General features: G+C 42.8%; 1 protein-coding gene across 1 annotated transcript in view; it reads left to right on the top strand.

Annotated features, from left to right (window-relative positions):
• The window catches only part of LOC310677313 (uncharacterized protein), a 728,781-nt gene that overhangs the window by 459,108 nt on the left and 251,578 nt on the right, over positions 1-18,095 (top strand). Inside the window, exon 12 of the mRNA XM_083440141.1 lies at positions 17,799-17,904. The gene's annotated coding sequence lies outside the window, so the exon portion shown is untranslated. The remainder of the gene's footprint in view (positions 1-17,798; positions 17,905-18,095) is intronic.

Here is an 18,095-nt window from a genome sequence, read left to right as displayed (position 1 = left end):
CTTGTCCCCTTTTGACATGCCCAATAAATATCCCATCGCTGCTGTTACACATCTTCCTGGTAATCATTGCAACTGTTCTGGAGTTTTGACACTTTGCTGACCAGGTTAGTGTTGCTACTCAAGTGCAATATGTGCTCTGCATGATTCTGTGCAGAACTGCATTTGTTTGTTTTTAAACAACTTTTTTCACTTTAAAGTTATAAACACATGCTTTTCTAGTTCTCTGTACAACTTATAATAATAAACTTCAGATTGGGTCCAGGCTTGAGCAACCCATTAGTGATTGATGCTTAGGAAGAATGAGTGAGGAGGTAGTGTTGGCAAGTAACCTTGGTGAGAACCACGGATACGCTGAGATGTCTGCTATTGGAGGGAAATAAATACTTGGACAAAATATGTTCAGAGGGTTGGAGAGTATGGATCTCTGGGGAAGAAAGCTAAACCAGGGCTGAGGAAACCCCAACCCGTGGGCCAGATAGGACCCCTGACGCAACTGAATACAGCTTGTGGTGTTGCCGGCAGGTCTTTCCCATCCTCGCCCCCCCCCCTGCAGCCCAGCCTATCCCCATTGTCCTTCAGAAGGCAGCAAGGGAAGCTGAGTTGCTGCTGTCACCAAGGAAGGTGTGCCCTATTTCTTTTCTGGAGGTGGTATTGGGAAGCAAGCTGAGAGATGGAGGAACTGAGTGTGAAGAAAAGTAGCATAATTATTTATGTTTTATTTCATTTCCCCCCTCCCACCCACTTTTGACTCTGCCCACTGTTGACTGCAATCCCCAGGACTGGCCTTATCATTAGGCAGAGTGAGACAACTGCATCAGGCAGCTGATGTTGAGTATTGTGAAAGAGTAGCAAATTGTTAATGATTTAATTTGTTATTACGGTATTTGTAATGTGAGGGAGAGGCACTTGTGATTTTTTATTTTTTTTTTGCCTGAGATGCCAAAATAACCCAAGCAGCTTTGGATACTATGTACCTTGTCATGTGTGTGTTTTTGGTGGGAGACTATTTGCTGTTCTGCCCCAGGTAACAAAATGTTTCAGATCTGATTGATATTTCCTGTGGGTCAGTGGATGGAGTTGTGTGTGTGTCTACACACACACACACACAATCTCTTTTCTGGAGACTGATAAAGATACTGTACCTTTAAGAGAAGAGGAATTTTACCTTTGTGGCTTCTGCTGTCATTGCAGCAGAATGACATTGACATTGTCAACCCTAATGGGGCATCAAGAAATGGGATGAATTTCACATATTGATTTGAATCAAGCAGCCTGGTCTTTGTCTGTAGGCCCCAGACACATAGCAATCAGACACAGGGAGACAAGAAAAAACTCGCAAGTATTCCTGAAACCTCTGCTTTCCAGAGGTGATGATAGCTGAATTTTATTGCAGGCCAGAATACATGATTGCCAACCACATATCAATGAGAACTGTCATGCAGTAAAAAGCTCAAGGGATAGGATGCTAAGAAGAAGGAACCGAGAACTCTTTTAAACTTTGTTCTACCTATCAATAAAACTACAGACAAACATAATTCACATGTGGCAATACCTTCATAATCCCTCTAGTATTTTGGGTATAGTTAAAAATAAGAATCTCTATACCAGTTTCATCATCTTTGACGCTTGATTTGGAAAGGACTAGATACTTAGGAGCTTTATTGGTAAGCATTCAGTAAACAAGTGTGGATGTTTCTGTATTTTCTTGGAATGTTGGCAGTTGTGCATCGATGTATCTTGTCATATTGGGAATTGCAGCTCCTAGTATCATCCGTGGCTGAGAACTCTTTGAAAACTCAGCTGCCCCCAGCCAAACACACTCAGGAACAAGGGAGGGTTTTAAAATTAGGGATAGTGGATGACAGAAATGGAGAGAACTGAAATTGACAGATCTTTCCATCCCCAACACACAAACACATTCTATGGTGCATGGAGTTAAGCAAGGAACATTATCGAAGTTCTTGGATACATTCTAGTGGAGAGAAGCTCTCAAGGAAGACAGGGACTAGGGCTGGTGTGGGATGGGATGTGGCCTGGGGTTGAGAATGGGGTCTAGGGAGAGTCATGAAGGTTGAATAAAGAGGCCCAAAGTGCCATATTTGGCCCTTTGGCAGGAGGTTCTCCACTCAGAGCGAAAATAGCTGACCAGCCGGCTGCTTGGCCAGTTGGTCTGGTCATGCACTTCCTAGCAATCAAGGAGAATTACACTGACCAGGGTTTAACATTCAGGGATTGGGAGAGCAGCCTGCCAAATCAAGAAAAAGAAGAAGAAGAAGAAGAAGAAGAAGAAGAAGAAGAAGAAGAAGAAGAAGAAGAAGTTTAAAAAACCCTTTTATGTGCTGGTTGAGGGATACCCTTCAATTTGCTATGTAGCACCATGATCAGTGTTCCAAATTAGTTAATAGTGAACTTTGGTGGCATCTCTAGTTTTAAAACAGAAATGGTCGAGCAGATCAGTTCAAATGCTGCAGGAAAACGAAGCAAAATACAGTGTTGGTTCTTTTTCTGTATCTAAATGGCCCTGACCTAAAACTCCCCATAAATTAAGCCACCAAAGAGCAATACATAACCAACCAGATATTCTGCCAACTCCACGAAAGGGCTCAATGGGATCCCATCATTTACTGTAAAAAGCATCAGAGAACTAATTGCACAGCTAAAAAAGGAATCAGCGGGTTGCAAGAAGTCATTACTCACCCCAGCAATACACCTTGTAAATTATTAGCACATTTAAGCAAAGCTTCTTGCGCTGGTACTGTGATGGTGACCTGCTGCCAGACTCTGATCTTTTGTAACAAATCACCGGCAGACAAATGTGCTTTCCGTTCAAGAGGCACCAGGAGCTTGCACGACATGGAGAGATTAAAAACAACTCTAAGAACAAAAAGCTGGGTTGCAGGAATGGCTGGATGCTCTCAAGGATAGTGAGAATCAGATTCCTCCAGTCAGGAGACCTCCTCTACCAGCTTGGAACATGTGACACTGCCTTGTCACCCAGTCAGTGGCCCATTTAGCCCTGCAACGCAATGGCATGTCTGAAGATACATGTCAGTATATGTCATATGCAAAGGTTCTGTCTCCTACCAAAGAGACAATGGCTCTAATCCAAAGGAAATTCATTGTACTTATCCTGTTGAAAGCAATGGGACAGGTTGTGACTAATTTATATAGGCATTTCTGTCAGTTGTGGCTAACTTAGGTATTTGAATCAGGAGTGGTCTTTTATTCCCGTTTTATGATTCATCTGATTGGTGGAGCATTTTAGGTAAATCCTGAAAGGGGGAAAGAGAAGGTGCAACAAATTTGTGCCGTTTCAGAGGACAGGGGGAAAGGTCTTACCATTGCAGCGGGGGCTTGTTACACCCCACAGTTCTGGAAATGGAGTCATGCTGGGCAGGAAAGAATGGCCTTGAAGGTCAGACCTCCAGGGCTGAACCTGTGGGGGAGGAGGCAGTTCTATTTTATGGGGGTGCAAAATTGTGGCCCATTGAAGTTAATGAAATTTCAGTGGGTTCATTAATTTCAGTAGGTCTACTCTGAGTAACACTTAGTTGACTACCACTCCTCTTCCCCATCCCCAAAGTTTGTAATGCAACAACAAAGAATACATTATTAGATGAACAATGTACAGGCCTGTCCAAAAAGCAAAACAAAAACGAACTCCATAGCTAGTTTTTGAGCCAGATGATTTCCTCACATTTGCTTTTTGTGGATTTGTGCGACCAAATCCTATACTGGAAATTTATGGATTTCATTTCTAAAATAAACTGCTGGGTTGGGTGGATGTCACTCTGGTTTGCTTGTGTTGTCTCTGTTCCAGAAAAGTCTTGGCTGTTATTTTCCAAACATCGCTCAGTAACAGATCCAGCGCTTAGTACCAGCCGCTGAAAATAAATCGTCTTTTTCCTCTCTTGATAGCCAGCTAATTTGATTCAGTCCCATTATTTAAATATGGCATTATATACACCTCCTAGTCTCATTCCTTTCCCTAACAGAATTGCTAGGCTTAGCAATAGCTAAGGTACAGCAGCCTTGTCTATATTGCTAACACAATGTAATTTTCACCAGCTATGTTATGCAGTGTGCCTTTGTTAATGCTGTCAAGTCTGATTGCTTCTCCCACACAGATGTCCTTTTTAGAATGTACTTGAACTTCTGAGCCATTTCCAAATTGCTCCAATCAAACTCTTTCTTTTGGAAAACAGCCCTTTTGGAGGATATGAACTGACGTGCCTATGGTCTATGTGCTTTCGCCCATGCAACCAGCCCATTTGAACATAATGGGGGAAACTCTGATGATGATATCAATGCTAAAGCACCTCCATTAATTGCAAACAGATGCCAGAAAGATGGTTTTTCATAACGCATGGATATAAAACTGGGTCCAGAAAGCATAATGAAACAATTCAGCCAATTTGGTAATTCTGATTTAATGCGAATATACCTATTTGCATTTGGCCACTACTGCTAAGTACCTTCCTCATCTTGACAATGTCATGTGATGCTTGGGGGGGGGGGGGGGTATGGAACAATGCAGGATGTATACAAATAATTCTGCAGATCACCAGAAAAGGAAAAACTGTAAGTCCCAATCTGGGTCGATGCTAGAATGCAGGTCTTACATGGAGGTTTCCTAAACCAGAATCCATAATGTATGGATAATCCCTCCAGCATTTCTCCGATGAAAATAGGGATTCCTTTTCCATCATCATCATCATAATTTTTTTATTTATACTCCATCCATCTGACCAAGTTGCCCCAGCCACTCTGGGCAGCTTCCAACATATATAAAAGCATACTAAAATATTAAACATTTAAAAACTTCCCCATACATGGCGGCCTTCAGATGTCTTCTAAAGGTTGTATAGTTACTTATCTCCTTGGCTTGGGGGTCGCATAACTCCAACATTTCTCCGATGAAAATAGGGACATCCTAAGGAAAAGCAGGACATTCCGGGGTCAAATCAGAAACCAGGACGGCTTCTGAAAATCTGAGACTGTCCCTCCCTGGAAAACAGGGAAACTTGGAGGGTCTGATGTTGCTCTTACAGGCAGAAAGTACTGCTGTGCTGACCTGGGAGTGGCAGAAGGTTCCTCTGATTTCATACTGGGATGGAGAACCTTTTCCTGCCTGACAGTGACATTCCCTTGTGGGCAACTTTCCGTGAGCCACACACAGGAGCCAAAAGTAGACACAGCAACAAGCTTTTTTGTACAGTAGGCTACAATCCAAATGTCATCGGTCCCTAAACACTCACACACATATATGCAAGTGCACACACACACTTCTCCATCCATCTTCCACCCAGGTGAGCAAGAAGCACTATCACCATTCAAAACAAAAGCACTAAAAAAAGACATGGATCAGGGGGTTGGGCCTGGGGCAGATAGTGGCCTGAAAAGCCACATTTGGTCTGCAGGGTTCCCCCCACTCTATTTTATATCATGCATGGACAGTTCAGAGGCTTCGTCCTACCTGCCAACCATGAGGTCCCTTGCTACACAGTTTTATTCTGTTGTTCTGATCCGGAAAAAAAGCTCTGAGAACCCACATGCCTGAATCGCTCTGAGATTAAATCCTATGAGGTTCCCAGTACAGGATCTGGAGTCCCTGCCAATAGTTTCATTCTGTACAGAAAGGATCTACTCCTATCTGCAAATTGGCACCATTTTTATTTTATGGTGTCATCGCTGTAAACAACTCCATGTCAATAGGCCAGGTTTAGTGAGTGCTGTCTGTGCCCCAGTGCGGAACAGACAAATTTATATTCCTCCCCCCAGCTTCTTCAAATTTCTGTGTTTAAGGAACACAGCAGATTTGACTGAATTTAGCTTTCTTGCATTCTTAACTGCAGTAGTCCTAGATATATCATTTCCTGCGGCACAATGCTGCCTGAAATATAGAAAACAATAAGGCATGGCTATAAAAGTTGCTTCCATCTGCACATTATAGTACTAAAGCGCTTTAAAAACTCCCACCCGCTATATACAAAACGATGCTACGGAGTGTTCTTTAGCCTGGTATGAGCATCAGAACAGTTGGTACTTCCTCCCCCAATCCTATGCCAGTCAATCAATGTTTCATTTTTCAATAGCCTTGTTGGAAAGGCTAGATACAGGAGAGTTGCCAACCTTAATTCATCAAGTATCTTATCTGTGTCTAGGAACAAGCTCCTGTAGGTGATGAGGGTTTACATAGAGCATCCATCTTACATTATTGTTCATTTCTGAATCATTGGCAGGCTGCCATAGATGGTGTCCATTGATTCGGCAGTCTCTTGTCCTTCCTGCAAGGTTACATACAACGGCATCTCTCTTTCAGTCTCCAGCAGGAGGCCAATTCCCATTGCAGACGGCAGGAGGAAGCCTTTTTCTACCACCAGCTCTTTTGTTGTTTGCAATCTTCTTTCTCAGTGTGTGTGTGTGTGTGCGCGCACGCACGCTGAATTGGCAGCAGGAAGATTACCTTTTAATTACTTGAAAGGCAGTAGGGTGGAATAATATCACAATATTTTTTCCCCTTCAATATGGTGCTGTGATATGCCACTACTTCCTAGTTCCTTGCATGGGGAAAATAAACTGTGAAAACATATTAACTATCTTTACCGTTTATTCATGCTGGTAATAGTTCTGTTTCAAAGAGGTCAATAAAACATTTTCTCCTTTCACTGGAGTTATTATCTTTTTCTTAGGGAAATGTTTTGGCTCTTAAAAAAAATAAGATCGTTCACAAACTTAAAAGTATCACTATCTGTTGTGTGTAATTTCACACCGTAAAATAATGATTACCGTAATCACACATATATACATTCTTCCCAGCTGCCCTCATCAGACAGTTTCTTGCTTTTCAAATCTTAAGTTCAGTTCTCCACATTTTCCTGTAATTTTTTTTTAACTCATGAAACGTTTTCAGCATTTTAGCTCAAATTTCTCCTGTACACACTTTAGTGTGCACTTTTGCCTCATATACATCTTTTTGCAAAGCAAATTTCCACAAAATAATGCATTTTTGCATGTCGTTTTCATGGATATGTGTATTTTTATGTACTTTTATCCTATTACATGCACTAGCTGCTTTGAGACCCATATGAGATGGAAAACAGAGTCATTTTTAAAAAAATAAATACGAACTTTTTTATGCCCCTTACTTGGCAGGAGAACTGCATTGCAAAACCTGAAGAGATGTCAGTTTCAAAGGTCATCTATGGTTTGGTTCTCATACTGTTTTGGAAAGAAAAGAGCAGATTAAGCAGCCATGCCTTTAAAACCAAACTAAGTCAAAAAAATTCCCCAATCTATATTCTGGCCTAGCATCTCAGTCTGAGTAAACCCATTTCTCAGGCACAGACTCTGCTACTGTTCTCCTGCAGCCTGGATCCTAGTTGCTTTCCTGGATCAACTATTAACTTGATTCCACTTTGCCAGTCCCAATAGATTTCAGCTCTGAACAGATCTCAAGCCTAATTTGCAAGCTGTGTTTGTTTTTAACTCAAGGCAGCTGATGTGTCCATAGTCCATTGTTCTGCACAGAGCACTTCAAGCACAGGGAACTCTCACTTTCTATTTGCTTTGTGTCATCCATCTAGAAAACGGATGACATAATTAGCTGTATCCTGTGATAATGGACCACAGTCACGGCCCGAGTTCACTGAGCATAAGTCATCAATGTACATTTAAAGTACCCATTGGACTTGCACTGAGAGAACTTTATCAGCCTCCTTTTCTTCTGATTCTTCCTCTGTCAGTTCATTTGACAGTCCTTTTTGCTGCTTATGGAACATGTTGACTCCCCTTGCCTAACTTCTCTAAATCTGAGTCAGAAGGTTCAGGAAAAGTGAAAGGTGCTTCTAGAATGTCAGAAATGTAGGTGTTCACAATTGAAAGTGGATTATAACCTTCTATTGCCCCAGTGCAGCAAATCCACCTAAAAAAAGGGGGGAAGGTCTTTTCCACTTAGGAAGGCTATGGAGAAATTCCCTGCAAAATTAAGGAGATGACATATAAACACCCTGCAAGCAAATCCAAATGAATGTTCATGGCTGTATAATCTCCCCACAAACAAATGGAGGAGATGAACAGAGCAAATGTTTCATAAAGAGCAAAGATAGTCTAACTGCTGTGTAAGTTTTGTGCAAACAAATCAGGATGAATGCACAATACACAGGCCATCTGGAGGAACCTGAAATCATCTGGAAACCTATGTTTTCATCACATTAGTCCAGGAGCTGCAGATCATAATGCTTTGAATTTCCAAAGATCAAACTCCTGAAGGATGATAGTTAAAAGTCTTCCGTTTCTTTTTCTTTTTTTTACACGTGCACATAATTTATTTTCCTACTAAGAAATCTGATGACTAATCCTATTAAAAAAAATTCCTGTGAGGTGAATAACTTTGAAAAGCATCTCCTAGCTCCCCTCCCCCGGTCTCCTAGAACCCACAGACAAATGAAATGGGCAGAGCAGAGGGTGATGGTGTGCAGATGCAGCCTGAGACTGCGTGCGAAAGACCCTGGAGAGTCCTAGTGGGCACTGGGAAGGTGGGGACCTTCAGTCCTTACAACTGGTTCATTGGGGCAAGGCCTCCTTGAAGGAATTGCTGGGGCCACTAAGCCAGGACTGTGGATTGTTTCCTTGAATAAACAGTTAACTGATGCATTGTGTTGTGCTGATCCAGCCGTGGCATAGCCACCCAACAACTCCTCACTCAAAGGAATTCCATTTGGAAGAGTTATCAATTTGGTTACTTAGCAGCACACTGGCCTTGGTTTAATGACAGGAGTCTTTATTTCAGAAGAAATGCTTGCATTAAATGAAGGTCACCTCTCATGTTCAATTTAAGGTGTCATATTTATGGCAGGTCAGCTCCCATTAAGCTAATAAAGGTTGCTATGTCACATCTTTTTGATTTCCAGTGGGATGCAGTCATACTTAAGATAATAAGTTGCGTACAGTGCATTCCTACATGATGAGCGACACATTTACCATGTTAAACATTTTCTCCTTAAAATGGGAATAAGCGTAATAAATTCTATTCGGTCTTCAGTGCCTTTTAATTAACACACGAGGCTCACTGGGATGAAATTGGTAGGGAAACCCAACAGTTACAACTGTTTGCTAAAATAACAATTAAAAAAAGCTCAACTAGTTTTTTTGATCAAACTGCTTTCATGCTCATTAAAGCCTCTCTCTAATTCTGTAGGCTTCACACCTTTAGTTCTGTAGGCTTCACACCTCTATTGTAACCGTACCCCCTTTCCCCCCTTTGAAGTTTCTGATTCCAAAGTTTTTAATTGCACTGATGCTTGTTAGAATAAAGTTTTCTACTAATTTAAGGTTTTGCTGGAAAGCAGACAAAGAATGAAAAGTGCAAAGGGTCCGGTCTCAGGATAGGAGGAAGCCTAGGGAGGTCTAGCGCTGAGGGCCTTCTGGCGGTTCCCTCACTGCAAGAAGCAAAGTTACAGGGAACCAGGCAGGGGGCCTTCTCGGTAGTGGATCCTGCCCTGTGGAACCCTCCCATTAGATGTCAAAGGAATAAACAACTATCTGACATTTAGAAGACATCTGAAGGCAGCCCTGTTTAGGGAAGTTTTTTAATGACTGATGTTTTAATGTATTTTTAATCTCCTGTTGGAAGCCGCCCAGAGTGGCTGGGGAGACCCAGCCAGAGGGGCAGGGTATAAGTAATAAATTATTATTATTATTATTATTAGGGAGAGCCTGCTTCAGAGCCCTCACCACCTTTCCAATATAACTAGGGTATGTATGACCTTGCCCCAGTTACTGGGAGGTGATATAAAGCCTCTGGATTGGATTGGCCTGATTTACATACAAGAATGCTGAACATTTAGCCCTTGCTTAGTCAACACATTAGCACTGGCTGCATTTCAATGTTCAGCCCCTCCAGTTTAAACTCCAGCCCTCACTGCTGTCCATGCTGAACTCTGAAGTGAAGAATGCTCAGTGTCTTTTTCTATAAGAAAAGGGGTCCTGATATGGATTTGGGCCATAATTTGGATCAGGGAGGCTGCTGATTTAGATCTGGTCCATGATTTTTTTCCCAAGCAGAAACTTGCCAGGACTCAGTTCCGGCACCTCACAGGTGGGTGCCATTACTATTCTTAGAGAATAAGGTTAGTTCCAGCACCTCTTTTTCTATAAAAATAGCACTGTCCATGATATAATCCCAATATTCCCCCCCTTCCCAGCTGCATTTTATAATGGAAAAAGATGGGTGTCCCAGATATGCATAGGGTAACCCTTTGTTTAGTGGTGAGAACAAACAAATATTTGGCACCCCATTTGGAGCGTGTGCCAATCTTGAGTGATAAGCAAAGGAGACAGAATTCTGCTCAGTGCATGAAAATGTGTTGGAGGCAGAAATGCTTCTGATTACCAGTTGTTGGAAACTACAGGGGGAGAGGACTCTTGTGCTTGGGTCCTGCTTGCTGGTTTCCTGCAGGCATCTGGTTGTGAGAACAAGATGCTGGTCTAGGTGAGACATTGTCCTGATCTAGTTGGCTTGCCCATATGTTTAGAAGTGTGTGAAGGCCCACTATGTGCTGATTTGTTCCCTTCTGGTTACACAAATAGCGAAAACTTCACTCCTTTCTCCGTTACATGTTCAGAGGGCAACACGATGATGCAGCTGAAGCTTAGCAGCTTTGGGTCTCCTCAGTGGCCACATGAGAAACTACTCAACAATCCTACATACACTGCCTTGAATTCCATGAACACAAAATCATATAATGTAGACGCAGGTGGCACTGTGGTCTAAAGCACTGAGCCTCTTGGGCTTGCCAATCAGAAGGTCGACGGTTCGAATCCCATGATGGAGTGAGCTCCCATTGCTCTGTCCCAGCTCCTGCCAACCTAGCAGTTTGAAAGCATGCCACTGCAAGTAGATGAATAGGTACTGATGTGGTGGGTAGGTAAACAGCATTTCCATGCTTGTTGGTCATGGTGTTATGTTGCGCCAGAAACAGTTTAGCCATACTGGCCACATGACCTGGAAAGCTGTCTGTGGACAAACACCGGCTCCCTCAGCCTGAAGCAAGATGAGCGCCGCACCCCATTGTTGCCTTTGACCGGACTTAACCATCCAGGAGTCCTATAATGTAGCGTTGTAATGTACTCTAAGGTCATCTAATACAACCTCTTGCAATGCAGGAATAAAGGTGGCTTAGAAGATGGAAGAAAAGTGGTATATAAACTATATGTACTAAATAGCTTTTGATACGTCAGTATAATCTAGTTTTAAGTTTTCACTAGATTCTTGTGGATAATGCCAGTGGTGGCTTGTGCAGGGAGTAGGGTGGAGGCAGTGGTATCCTCTCCTGGATGGGTTTGGGGCAGAGTGAGGCAAGATGCTGGTGAGGTTGAAGGAGCTTTTGGTGCACAGTCGCAACAGCCCCAGAGTTCTCCCGATCTTGCCACTGCTTCTTTACTCTGTCCCATCCCCATCACAATGAGTGTGGTGTTACCACCAAGATGACACCACTGCCTCCTCTCCTCATGAGACATAGGTAAATAATTTTTTGATACCCTTGGCTTCCCATCAGTGTTTTCAAAGATCATATTTAGTTCAACATAACGTCTCCCTTACGCTATGGGTATGAAGGTTCTCCCCCTACCTCTCCATCAAGGCTAGCGTCTAGAATGCACCAGGTTTTTTCCTTTGTCTGCCTTCTGTACTTTCTGCTACAGTGAAAGTAATTTTGTTTTAAATTATTATTCTGTCAAACACAGAGAGGGGGGCTAAAAGAGCTGTCAGCAAGAGAGGCAGCAAGGTAATTATCCACATTATAGTCCTGTTTGTGACTCCTAGACCAACCTTGCCTCAGAAATGGGTGTTTATTGTCCCTGAACACAATAAAAAAAAGTCTCAATATTTCTTGTTTAAATTCATACTACATACTTACAGTTCCCATAACTACCTCCCACAGGACAGGTGCCTGTGAAAAATGGAAACATGTGGCTTGTTGACTTTTCCTAATAACTTGATCTTGGCAAGCTTTACCCATAAACCTATGTGTGCATTTCTATATGATTCAGAAATGGGAAGCAGAGCAAAAAATGTGTTTATTCCTCAAAAGTAGTATATAAACTTTTTAAAACAATCCAATAAAATGCCACAGCCATTGGCAGCTTCGAGGAGCAAACTAGCAAAGCAGTTAACAGTAATATTTAAACAAAACATAATTTACAAAAATAAATGAATAAAATTAACAGATAACTGCCAGGGCAGAGGCAATATGCACAATTTTTCAAGTTTGACGAGTCACGCTTCAAATTATCTTTCAGAAACAAATGACCCCCTGGAACACAAATGTCACCCAAGAGGTAGTCAGGAGCATAGGGAGGAGTCCTTTCAGGATTGGGACCAGTGGATGAGAGAAGAAAAAGTGAACCAAATTCTAGAGGTGGTGTGGAGAACCTTTGGCCCTCCAGATGTTGATGAACTACAGCTCGCATGAATCCCAGCAAGCATGGTCAATGGCCAGGGATGATGGAAGTTGTAGTTCAGCAGCATCTGGAGAGCCAACAGTATCCTATGCATTACTTAGAGCAAGGAACGGGAGTCAGTGGCTCTCTAGGTGTTGTTAAACTCCAGCCCTCATCAGCCTCAGGGATAATCAGGGATAATCAGTGTTCTTGTACAACAACATCTGATGGGCTACAGGTTCCTCAGTAAAGATGGCAGAACAGGTTGGAGATAAGGATTAAGTCCTTTCCTTGCCTTAGTGAAATTTTGTTGGCTTTCTCTCCAGTTCCTCTGAATTCTCACTTAGAGCAACAGATTTTTTCTCTTTATTGCGTATGATAAAGCAATGAAAAGTGCCAGGCAACAAGGTCATAGAAGGAGTCCATCTTAATAAAGAAATGAATATGTTGGGGAAGGTAGCTGTCAGTCATGCTAAATCTAATGACCTGTCACTCGCGGAACACATTTTTATGCCTACATTACAGTAGGGAGATGAGGTCAGAAAATGAATTCCATTTTCTTTGACACATTAGTACACTGGATCATTGCTTTATAATTCAAATTATACACAGCAGACAAAGAGCTAGAACATGGCTTTGTACTTAATAAACAAAACATACAATGAATTGAGGAGACAGAGAGAGCGCTTTGCTCTTGGTGTCATTTATTGTTATACAATTTTTGCATAGCTCCAGATTCTCCTCCTTCAAACAAAGAACTATAAAAAGTGCCTGAATACTTTTTGAGTAAAATGTATGTTAATGAATAAGAACCTGTCTGAACAAGGTTGTCCAGTAGAAGCTGGAGGAGGTTCAGATAGTATGAGTGCTGCACAAAATACTTTGTGGAAAAATGAACAATGGATAGCTGTGATAGCAATAGAGCTGCCTTGTGGCATCTAATGGATGGAAAGATGCGGTATCAATATTTAAAAAACCATCTCTTTGAGCTTTTCTGCTGTAGGCGTGCTGTGGCTTCTAAGAAAGAAAGGGTATGTATCTCATATTAGTCATACTTGAAATAGGGGTGTGGGAGAAATTTGGCACATACCTGAAGGTGAGCCCGTCTGATTCATGCTTTCTGAAACAGCATAAGAACTTAAACACAGCTATCCTTTGAAATTTGTACTACTCCAGATTTTGCAGTGCAGATCTCCTGCCAAGTAACATGTACAGAAAAGCATATACTGGGGGTAAATGTGCATACAAATGCATATACTAGTGAAATAACACAGAGGGTGATTCTATTGAGGGAAGTTGCTTTGCACACAGAAATGTGTACCGTATTTTTCGCCCTATAGGACGCACTTTTTCCCCTCCAAAAATGAAGGGGAAATCTGGGTGCGTCCTATGGGGCGAATGCAGGCTTCGCGGACCTCTCCGCAAACAGCAGGAGCGCTCCCGCTGCTGGCGGAGAGGTGCCTGCATGCCGAAGCCTGCGCGCGCTGAGCTCAGCGCGCCCAGGCTTCGCGGACCTCTCCGCTAGCAGCGGGAACGCTCCCGCTGCTGGCGGAGAGGTGCCTGCATGCGGAAGCCTGCGCGCGCTGAGCTCAGCGCGCCCAGGCTTCGCGGACCTCTCCGCTAGCAGCGGGAACGCTCCCGCTGCTGGCGGAGAGGTGCCTGCATGCGGAAGCCTGCGCGCGCTGAGCTCAGCGCGCCCAGGCTTCGCGGACCTCTCCGCTAGCAGCGGGAACGCTCCCGCTGCTGGCGGAGAGGTGCCTGCATGCGGAAGCCTGCGCGCGCTGAGCTCAGCGCGCCCAGGCTTCGCGGACCTCTCCGCTAGCAGCGGGAACGCTGCTGGAAGGAAGCAACATCGTGACACTGAGTCCATCCTCCAGATGCATTGTGGGGGGAAGTGGTTCTGAAGGAGGATTGTTGCTATCACTTCCACAGCACAACAACTTTTTTTTAAAAAAAGAATCAAAATGGTTAAAATAATTAACAGAATCCTCTGCTAATGGCTGTTGAAAAGCACCCCCCAGGCACCTGCAAAAGTATTTAGATTTTCTTTAATTTGTCTGGGTTTTTCACCTTCCCTCTTTCACAACCCCTCCCCAGTGCCGCCCAACAGCAATCATGCAATGCTTTCCCCACTGACATGTCTATACTAGTATTGAAAAACAAATATATTCTTTTGTCAACTATGTATTGCAACTGTATAAAAAACAATGGGAGGACGTAAAGGGTGGGGCTGTACCGCTTCATTATAATACAGTGCTCTTGTCCACAAATTTAGGGTGATTTAGAATTGGTCTTCTCAACACCTTTATACCGCATAGAGAACTGCAAAAGGTAACAAATGAGGAACAACTATATAAAAGTGTGGCTTCTGGGAGAAGCTTTACTGAGTTTGAAAAAGCTAACAAATAAAGAGCTATTGTGTGTGATACATTTCAGGCATAACTATAATAAATGAAAATGACCACCCAGGGTACCCATAGTTACTGGTTTCCCTGATATAAGCATTTTCCTTATTTTTTTAACCCTGGGGCACTAGTAATAGACTGCTTTCACCACCGAGGGGAAGAGTTATAGATGGTACTGTGTTCAGCCCTCTCAATTACTAAGACTCAATATATTTTTGCTATATAGTCCTAAGACATCTAAGTAGACTAAAACTTTGACTCATTGTGACAATCATCTATTTTTTCCATTAAACACTGCATTATATATAGTTATTTTCTCCCATCAAGCCCTGTGTAAGAAACTGCTTGCAATTGATCAGCACCCCAAAGGATCAAGTCTTCCTACTCATTATCATTTTATTTGTATGCCACATTTCCATAGTTAAAATCTTGTGTTAACTGGATCTTGGATGATTGCTCTTCTTTTAAATCTTTATACTTCAGGTTTCAACCAGGGATGGTATGAGTGGTCATCAAACCCTAGGGATTCAGAGGATCTGAGTGCAAGTTAAGCACAAATCCTCTAACTCCCATTCTTGCTTTCCTGAGCAGCAGTTGCCTAGGGAAAACAAGGGATAACTAAATGCAAGCTTTTAAATACAAGATCATTCTTGGCAGCCTTGGCAACTGTTTCCAAGGGAATTGGAATGTTGGGAATAGCAAAGTTGGTATAATGGGCTAGTGAGGAAGAAGAAAGAGTTGCTACAAATTTCTAGAACATGTCTACAGAGTGGATGGTATAATCAAGGCTTGGAAGTGGATAGAGGGGGAACAAAAGAGTGATGAGAGATGGAATGGCTGGCGCATGGGAAACTGGAATACTGCAACGTGAAGGAGCAATGCGAGAGCATCACCAGATAGAAATATTTAGGCAACATATGAGACAGCTTCAGTGTTGGTTCATTTTCGAAGAAAGGGTACGGTCTTGTAAAGGTATCACCTGCCGGAGAAATGTTATTCCTTCCCCCATGAATGAAAAAACAAAGGTCTTTCTATAGGCTTGCATACTCTCTTCCCACACTTGGAGCATGGTCTTCCATCCGTCACAAAAGAATAGGAAAAGTTACAGCAAAATAAGGCGAGGTAGCACCTTGGATAGCTCCTTGTGGAACTCAGACTCAAATGCCGGTTGAGGAACAAGATAACCCAAGACAGAAACCTATCTATGGTTTCTGCTCAGTCTGAGTACTGGCTGGCTGGGAGAAGTCTCTTCCAGTTAAAAATCTCTCCTTCTTCAGCTGTTGCTTCTGATGGTGTGGAGGAAACAGTGACTCTGCTAGGACTTCTGGGCAGGAGTCCTCAGACTCAGAAGTGGCAGCCAGAGTGATGGCCTCTTGCTTCAGAACAGCTACCAATAAATGAGTGTCATCCAGGGTCAAAGTTGCAAACAATTTCCTCTCTTGGTCAGACACTTTCTCTTGAGTTCACAGCCTCATTCCCCAAACCTGAGGAGTCTGGCACCCACCCAGTGTCATGGGGACTTGCATGCAACATTTTTGTGGTGGAGGGGAGGAAGAAAGAGGAGCAGAGGGAGAGAAAACAGTGCTATTCTCCTGCCACAGGGTCTGCCCCTTGGTTGTTTATCTTTGATGCTCATCCTTATGTGGGTGGGGTAGTAATTTTATGTTGGATGATTTTTGTGGCTAAATACTTTTAGTGGCTCGCCAGAGCAGCGATGTCACGCTGGCCACGTGACCTGGAAGTGTCTCCGGACAGCGCTGGCCCCCGGCCTCTTGAGTGAGATGGGCGCCCAACCCTAGAGTCTGTCAAGACTGGCCCGTACCTTTACCTTTTTTACTTTTAGTACATTTGTTTCATTTTAATGGATTTTCACGGTATAGCTTGCATGTTGTTGTCTCTGTAAATCACGGAGACTCCTTCTGGGTGGATGCATAAATTGATTTGAAAATAGCCTTCCCTTTTGCTTCACATTGCTGCTCCCACAATGGCTATGCCTTCATTTAAGAAGCAAGAAAAATAAATAAATTACTGACATTGCTGGTAACTTAGTCCACTGAGATCTGGCTCTGTGCCTCATCTCTATATTTAAAGGCAACAACTTCTCAGCAACATTAAAACCACATGCCCTTTCTCTTGTAGTGGCAGCCCACCTTGTTATACCCCAGGGATGCCAAGTTAGTTCAAATTTCACAATTGGTAATTGGCTCAAAAAGGTTGTACACATTTCAGTTATGGGGAAATTAACTCATCGTCTGCATGTGCTGCAGGGAATCGCAGAGCTGGAGGAGGAGGTGGTGGAAACAGGAAGGGAGCACAGCCCAAACTCTTGGCTTGGCTCAGAGGACTTCGCTTAAATCCTGGGGGAATCCTGAGCCAAACCAAAGGGAGTCTTGGTGGCCTTGCCCATCAGTGCTTTCAACAAACATGCTGGCTTTTACATTATGCCTTTGAATTAAAGCTATAATTATTTCATCATTTTAATTTTGAGTCATCTTCTAGGCAACCTGACTCGTGTTGTCGTAACCAGCCATTCATTGGGAAAACACCTTGTTTTAGCTGCAAAGCACATGAGTTTATTCAAATGATTTGTTTTGTCAGGAGCAAAAGGAATGAGTCTTGTCAGCTGTGCCCACCCGTCATGTAGATTTTTGTGCTTTGGATCAACAGCAATATTTCTTTTTGCCTTCAATGTCATGGCATATGAAGCTTGGCTCCTGCTTGTTCCCTGCTTGAAATTACGCTGTGCACAGACTCCTTTATCTACCTTGTGCCACTCCAGGGAACACTTAACCCACCCTGGATCAGTATTGGGGGGGGGGGGATAAGGATTTTAAAGAGGTTTTTAAACCCTATTTTTAACATACAGTTAAAACAAGGTTTAGAAAGGGTTGAGAGTAGTAACACCAGCACAGTGTGAAATCGCTAATTACTTAAACTGGTTTTCATTCTTAGATGATCCCTGTCAGTTGGCGATTATGCAGTAAACAAGATGATATCATGGCACTACATATTCAATCCAGTTTGGACATTTGATAACATCAAAAAAGGAACAAGAGAGGTGAGTGTTATACGAACAAACGTTTTTGGAAGCGTTGACCAAAACAAAAACAAAACAAAAAAAACAACAACCCTCAATTACAAGGGTGTTTGTGTGTTTTGACACAGCCAAAAATGTTCCTGAAAGTTTCAACTCAACCCTATGTGCTAAGTAAGTTGAATGTTGGACTCCATGTTTCTGTAAAGTTTTAA

The sequence above is a fragment of the Podarcis tiliguerta genome (assembly GCF_965153285.1).
Source record: "Podarcis tiliguerta genome assembly, chromosome: 5".
In the NCBI taxonomy this organism is placed as follows: domain Eukaryota; kingdom Metazoa; phylum Chordata; class Lepidosauria; order Squamata; family Lacertidae; genus Podarcis; species Podarcis tiliguerta.
The sequence above is the reverse complement of the archived record's forward strand: the minus strand, read 5'-3'. Positions and strand labels throughout refer to the sequence as shown.